General features: G+C 32.9%; 1 long non-coding RNA gene across 1 annotated transcript; it reads right to left on the reverse strand.

Moving 5' to 3' along the window:
- Nucleotides 1–2,389: 2,389 nt before the first annotated feature.
- Nucleotides 2,390–3,259, reverse strand: LOC134283532 (uncharacterized). The gene is made up of 2 exons (XR_009995497.1): nucleotides 3,172–3,259; nucleotides 2,390–3,031 (listed from the first exon to the last, which is right to left on the reverse strand). It is a non-coding gene; the product is annotated as an uncharacterized LOC134283532 (long non-coding RNA).
- Between the last annotated feature and the right edge of the window lie 4,733 nt (nucleotides 3,260–7,992).

The following is a 7,992-nucleotide window of genomic DNA, read 5'->3' on the forward strand; positions in this document are numbered from 1 at the left end:
TTGCCGAACAGGTCAATTCCGGAAATGAAAACAAAAAATGTCGGAAATGAAATAATAAAAATGTCAGAAATGCTATGCATATTTCCGGAAATGAAATGCTGCGCTATTTTTTTTTACCCATTCAACATTGTTTACTGAACCCAGTTTATGCTACAAGCTAATTACCTGTGATAATAGGTGATGCAACATACATTAAATGTTCACTTCATAGGAAAAGTTAATTTACCTTTTCCCCGCAAGCACTTTATAGCGTGGTACAAGTTTCTAAAAAAAAAAAATAGCGTAAGTAATTATGAGTCGGCCATATATTTTAAAAAGATTATAACTTTTCCTATTTTAAGATATTCTAGCAAGTATTAAATAAAAGGGATTTGGTATTAAATTGAATTTACTTTTAAAAAGGAAGAGAAAATACATGATTGCAGTTGGAAATTGAAACTGAAACTTTAAAGGAATTATATAATAATTAGGAGTCATGTTCTGATAGCAAAGGAATTTACATTATAATAAGACTAATAATGTAGGGGCCAGCTGTTAGTGATTGCATTATACAGAAATTTCTATTTTTAGTGATTGCATTATACAATAATTGAAGGGAAAAACTGATAGCATAGGAATTATACATTAATTGTAGTCAGCTGATGTGCCAAGAAACTAAATCAATAAACTATAGGAGGACAGCTGATAGTAAAGGAATTATACATAAATTAGTAGTCAGATGAAATAAAAGGAATTATACAATAATTAGTGGTCAGCTGATAGCAGAGGAAATATACAATAATTAGTAGTCAGCTGATAGCAAGTTAGGAAATCATACAATAATTGTAGGAGCTGATAGCATTTTGAAAGAATTTCATAAAAATTTCTATTTTTAGTAACCACTAAAGGAATTATATAATAATCAAAAACAGCTGATAGTGAATGCATTATACAATAATTAGGGGCCAGCTAGATGGCAGATTAATTGAAATCAGGGACCAAAACTGATAGTAAAGGAGTTATAAATTAATTGTAAAGATTTTCACAGGAAATTATACAATAATTACGGGGAGAGCTGATAATAAAAAATTATATATCAATTATGTCAGCTGAGAGTAAAGGGATGTTTGCCGAGTTATATTGAAATCAGCTGAAAACTGTAGGAGCATTTTGAATGGAATTTAACAATCAAATTTCTATGATAAACATGACAACTTTAAATTATTGATAAACAAATTGATCAAAGGAGATTATGACCAGTCTCGTTTAAAGTCATCATTTTGTAAGTTATATGAAATCGATACAAACCTTGTAGCGAAGACAATCATAGAATAAAATTTCATAGACCTTTTTTATTGTTAGTCCATTATTTATATACTGAATTAACGGCGGATTTTCCCGTTATTTCTTGGTCATGACAAGGAGGACGCGACGGGTGTGACCGGTCAGCAGGGAATGCTCACTCCTCTATGGCACCTGTTTCCATCTCTTATGTTTTCAAGGTTCATGTTTATTCTGCTCCTATTCTTTATTGTTTTATGAACTTTTGATCTTGAATCCATATGTTTCATACAATAATTAGTGGTCAGCTGATAGCGGAGACATTATAAAATAATTAGGGACCAGATGATAGCAGAGAATTATAGTTGTTATCTTTGATTTATATAGTTTACAGGATTGATGTCAGAGATCAGTATTTGTTATTTGTATAGTTTACAGGATTGATGTCACAGATCACTATTTATTATCTTTGTATAGTTTACAGCATTGATCAATTTGATCACTATTTGTTATCTTTTTATTTCATTCTAAGCTTCCTCTCTGTACTTAATAACAATAAAACTTTGGTCCGCCATTGTGGCCCCGCCCTACCCCAAGGGGTCATGATTTGAACAAACTTTAATCTACACTACCTTGGGATGTTTCGATATAAATATGAGAAATTATGGCTTTGCTGTTCTTGAGAAGATTTTTAAAGAATTTTCCTATATATTTCTATATAAAACTTTGGTCGGCCATTGTGGCCCCGCCCTACCCCCAGGGGACAAGATTTGAACAAACTAAATCTACACTACCTGAGGATGTTTCCCCATAAGTTTCATCTTTCCTGGCACAGTGGTTCTTGAAAAGAAGATTTTTTAAACATACATGTACCACCAAATTTTCATTAATTTTCAATTATCTCCCCTTGAATGAGGGTGTGGCCCTTTATTTGCACAAACTTGAATTCCATTCACCAAAGGATGCTTTGTGGCAAGTTTGGTTGAAATTGGCCCAGTGGTTTTTGAGAAGAAGTCGAAAATGTGAAAAGTTTACAGACAGACGGAGAGCTAGACAGACTCCGGACAAAATGTGATCAGAAAAGCTCACTTGAGCCTTCGGCTCAGATGAGCTAAAAATTGATGAAGACTTCTTAAAATGATTGGCACATTTTATTGACAAGATTTCATAATATTATATATTAATAACTACACATACATGTAAAACTAAAAACCTTCGAGATAAAACTATGATTGCACAAGTGTGATGAGTTTGTAATGTATCTGTGACTGGTGTAAAATCAGAAAATTTCATCACACACCAAACCAAACCTAAGTTAAACTAGCTTACATTCTTTTTCTAAAAATAAATACAATAATAGTTCTAACATATCACTAGAGTATTGCACTTTACAAGGTTTTTGTTGCTTTATTATACAACAGTGACTGACATCTTCACAAAAAACATCAAGGAATGTAACTCATATATCTCCTCATGTTTTCTCCTCTGGTTATCTATACTGTGGGAACTAAATCATGTCTTAAGTTGATAATAGCCGTCCTTGTGTTAACAGAACATCCATCAGCAGTTTATATTTGATAACAAATCAATGAGAGAACTCTACAACAGTTGTGAAGGTTTGTTGTGACGTCACAGGAAGAAATAATCATCTAGCACTCAAAACCACACCCCTAAGAGTGAACACCCCTCCATTGCCCAAACCCCAATCTCATGGTCCCTCATGTAAACATCAAGTTTTGACTTCTCAACTCCAGGCTCCTTTATCATCAAACTGCAACCAGATCAGACAAAAAAAATTACCAGGGCAGACGTAAAAAATAATTGTTATAGGAATTTTTTATCAGGTGAATGAAAAATTTACATTTTTTTTTAGTTTTCTTTTAAAGAATAATATATAAATCTGTTGAATACCTTGCTTGGACTAAAGTCTGCAAAGTTGGCAAAAGCATCATCTGAGGCAGCAGCATTACTTCCTGTGGAGCTGGAGAAAGTCGCATTAAGAGATTTATCTGAAATCCTAACAGAATTTGTATCTTGGATCAGGGTTAAAATAACTCTTTTAAATAAAATCATTGTGATTTCTTGAGACAACTCAATACTAATGTAAAACCTGAGGATTATATCGTCACTCAATGTATTATTCACTTTAAGGAGGCTCATTACACCACTTTTTGATGACGTACTACACAAAAAAATAAACCTCCATTGTGTCGACCGGTTTGCTCAGGGGACGAGTTATATAGATACCTCTATAATATGACCCTGACCTTTAAAACGCTTTAAAAATAGATAAAACATGCGGTGTTCACGGTGTTGTAAAGAGTGAAAACAAAGTAACGGATTCATTATGCATAAACCAAGAAGAATTGCTTATAGGCAGAAACAAAAGAAAGCAACGGTCAAATCTTCGCCAAACAAGTAATGTCAATTTCATAGCCATGCACGCAGTAAACTCTTTGAGTGAGTTAAAATCTACAACCTTGTTGAAATTAAAATTTTATTTAATTGCGCTATTTACTGTGTTGGTGTTAATTCATATATTTGTTTTAAATGTATACTCTGGCAATTTAACGCTTTATTCTGAATTTTAGATGTAATGTCAAACGTTCCATAGTGTTTTGAGTCTTGGCAATTTAGGAAAGATAACTCTTGAAAGTGTACGTTTTATACCAAATATTTTTTTAAATGGATTTTTCATTTCGTTTAAACTTTTTTCATTCAATTTGGCACATGTAATTCATTAAAATACATTCCTTGTCTCTTCAGAACACATTTTTAAAATGTTTTGTGCATAGATTAAATAGATAATGACATTTATTGTTTTCTAGGAGAAAATTATTTTTTCTAATAAAATTATTATTACGTATTATGAGGTATTTTCACTGTGTGTACTTGTCTTAAGAAGATGCCCATCATTTGGCACTGAAAGTTCTGAAATTCTGTGAATAATAAACCTGAAATAAACATTTCACTAAAATAAAACAAAAACTAAAAAATTCTATAAAAAATATTTATGATATCAATACCCCCATCTGGATATTTGACATCTACATTATAAGTGGTGCTGTATTGAAATCTAAAATAAACTGTGGATGTAATGAGCCACCTTAAGTTTCTTCAAAACAAAGTGATAGCCTAAACAAGATGACATGGATCTATTCACTCTGTAAACTATTAATTCATGCAACTTAATGATTCAGGTACTATTACAAATATCACTACAAAGTCAAAGCTTTATGTCCAAACAAATCATACCTGCAAATGGGTCACTGTCAAATCCCCCCAACTGTGGCTGGGGGTGGGTCTGTTTTTGGGAGGGGCGGGTCTCGGGGAAGGCTGTTTCTTCTGTTTGGGGAGCAAAGCTGGGGCTGGTGACTTGGGTCCCAGAGAAGGTCGAGAAGGGGATTTTGGTGAAAAAGGGTCACCACCAAATAGATTGTCATGTTTCTATAAAGAAACAAAGGTGCCATAACTCATCCTACAAAAATGTTTTCATCGGCACTTTACAAAATTATTTATTTCGAATAATATCCTTTGTTTTTTATTGATTTGCTAAGAAAACAGATATGTTAATTACAGAAGTAACTATGTTAATTAAGCTCTGTTTCTTACACTTGGTTTTGTGTTGGATCCTCCTTTCCCAAAAGGATCAAAAGCATCTAGTTTGGAACTATTTGTTCCTCCAAATGATTCAAACAGGTCCGCGCTATTAAGTGGATCTTCCTACAAAACAAATAATTTATGTCAAAATTTCAATGATGGCACTTCATATAAATCTTATCAATAACTTTTTGTCACCCCCCCCCCCCCCTTTTTAAAAAAAAAATGAATTTATAAAGATGCAGTTAACTTGGCTTAATTAAATATTTATCTTTTCTTCCTAATCATTAGTAATACACTGAAATTACTGAGGACACTCACAACCGATTTGATTGATATTTGAAATGTTCTCCTGAATAAAATTCCTGTCAATTAAGAAAATGATAGTACAACTATAACACATAAAGACAACATAAATCTTCAAATGCATGTATATTGAAGTTTACGATAAAGCGAGAGTGCTGACCTTTCCAGACTTGGAGAAACTCTCGAAGGTGTTGGAGGATTTAAACAGATCATCAGAGGAGAAGGGATCGGAATGAAATGATGACTTGAAAGGATCACCACCTAAAACACAGGGATAAAGAATTTGTATGAAATCTGGTCAAAGCGCCCCCTAATAAAACCGTCCTGGTCAAAGCGTCCCCCGATTTTGGTCAAAATGCTCCCTGATTTTGGTCAAAGCGCCCCTATAGAATTTAGTGTAAAATGATGTTACAAAACCTGCCCCAAATATTTGTCAAAGCGTCCCCTGATTTTGGTGCAAGCGTTTTCTGATTTTAGTCAAAGAGCCCCCTTTAATTTTTTTCTAAAGAAAAATCGTCTGGGAACTGTCCCCAAGCAATGGTCAAAACGTCCCCGATTTTGGTCAAAGCGTCCCCTGATTTTGGTCAAGGCGCCCCCTGACACTTTATGGCTTTAAATGGCTGATTTAAGTGTACAGGTAAATGTCCCTTCCTTATATGGATCATCTTTAGTGTATAAATAAATGTACCTTCTTTAAATGGGTCAGATCCTCCTCAACCCGTGTCATCCCCAGGCACGTCCTTACTCTTAAACGGATCCTCCTTAAAGTCGTCCAAGGCTGACCCTGCACTGAAGTTACTGATGGTACTGACTGGACTACCATACTGAAATCATATCACAGTTAATACACTTAAAAAGTTACTGATGGTACTGACTGGGCTACCATACTGAAATCATATCACAGTTAAAACACTTATAATGATAAAGTTACTTATTGTACTGACTGGGCTTCTATACTGAAATCATATCACAGTTAATACACTTATAATGATAAAGTTACTGATGGTACTGACTGGGCTTCCATACTTAAATCATATCACAGTTAATACACTTATAATGATAAAGTTACTGATGGTACTGACTGGGCTTCCATACTGAAATCATATCACAGTTAATACACTTAAAAAGTTACTGATGGTACTGACTGGGCTTCCATACTGAAATCATATCACAGTTAATACACATAATGATAAAGTTACTGATGGTACTAACTGGGCTTCCATACTTAAATCATATCACAGTTAATACACATAATGATAAAGTTACTGATATTACTGACTGGGCTTCCATACTTAAATCATATCACAGTTAATACACTTATAATGATTAAGTTACTGATGGTACTAACTGGGCTCCATACTGAAATCATATCACGGTTAATACACTTATAATGATAAAGTTACTGATGGTACTGACTGGGCTTCCATACTGAAATCATATCACAGTTAATACACTTATAATGATAAAGTTACTGATGGTACTGACTGGGCTACCATACTGAAATCATATCAAAGTCAATACCCTTATAATGATGAAGTTACTGATGGTCCTGACTGGGCTTCCATACTAAAATCATACCACAGGTAATACATTTATTAAGTTACTGATGGTACTGACAGGGCTACCATACTGAAATCATATCATATATCACAGTTGATAAAATTATAAATGTATTCATGAAAATAGTGTTGGATCTGACTTGGCGAACATATGGTACTGAAATAAGAAAATATTTATGTAACCATCAATTGTCACTCGGGTAATAAATAAAGTAAACATGAAATGAGTCTTGATCATCAAACCGCTTTAATATGTGTGAAAAATGGAGACGATATTCAAGAATATTTTGAAAACTTAGAGTCGGGTGAAAATGTAACAAAAAATACCCATTTAAATTTTATCAATTCCTCAAGTAAATGTTAATTGGATGCATAAAATATTAATTGAAACCATACACTTACATCAACTTTATTCAAAAACGGATTTCACGTTTTTATGCGATTAGTAAAATTCAATGTTCAAAAAAAAGGAAAGTCGTTTTTTGTTAGTAAATAAATGAAAAGCAACTTTATTTTTTTTTAAATTTGAAAAACGTATAAATTTTTCCAGATTTACTTAATGGAAGAAAATATATTATGTCTCTCGAAATTTATAAGGGGAAAGAACATTCTAATTAACAATATTTTTAATGTTTAGAAAACCTTTAATTCTGAAAAACTTCTCCCCACTTTCAATCCCCATAACCAACACTTAAACTTATATGTATAGAGCAGCCCGGTCCTCCGGGCTGCAATCAAATTATAGTAATTACTCATACATGTATGATAATTTAGTTGTACTACTGACTGGGCTACCATAGTGATCTGCCCTTAGATGTAACATTAAAGAAATTGTTATTTACCATTAATTTCATATGATAGATTAAAATATTTTTAGCTTAATATAAGACCGTGAGTAAGAAATTTAATTAATCATTTTCATTAATTTTCCCAATGTATGTAAACAACAATAATTTCTGCTCACAAATAGTCCATTGTTTTTGAACAATTTTCCTGTGCAAATAATGCATGTACCCTATGTTCTGAATGAATGAAAAAGTCTCAATAGGCATTTCTTTATATGCTATATTTTTCCCAATCCAAAAACTATTAGTGTAAAGAGCTTCCTTAATGCAACTGAGATCTTGTACAATGTATTAATATTAACTGTAGACCTAGTACTTATTGTAGCCCTAGTACTGAGATCTTGTACGCTGTATCAGTACTTACTGTAGACCTACTACTGATATCTTGTACACTGTATTGTACTTTATATGACTGAATATCA

This window comes from Saccostrea cucullata, unplaced genomic scaffold, assembly GCF_032062105.1.
Source record: "Saccostrea cucullata isolate Sc308-1 unplaced genomic scaffold, CSIRO_AGI_Scuc_v1 ctg5236, whole genome shotgun sequence".
Taxonomy (NCBI): domain Eukaryota; kingdom Metazoa; phylum Mollusca; class Bivalvia; order Ostreida; family Ostreidae; genus Saccostrea; species Saccostrea cuccullata.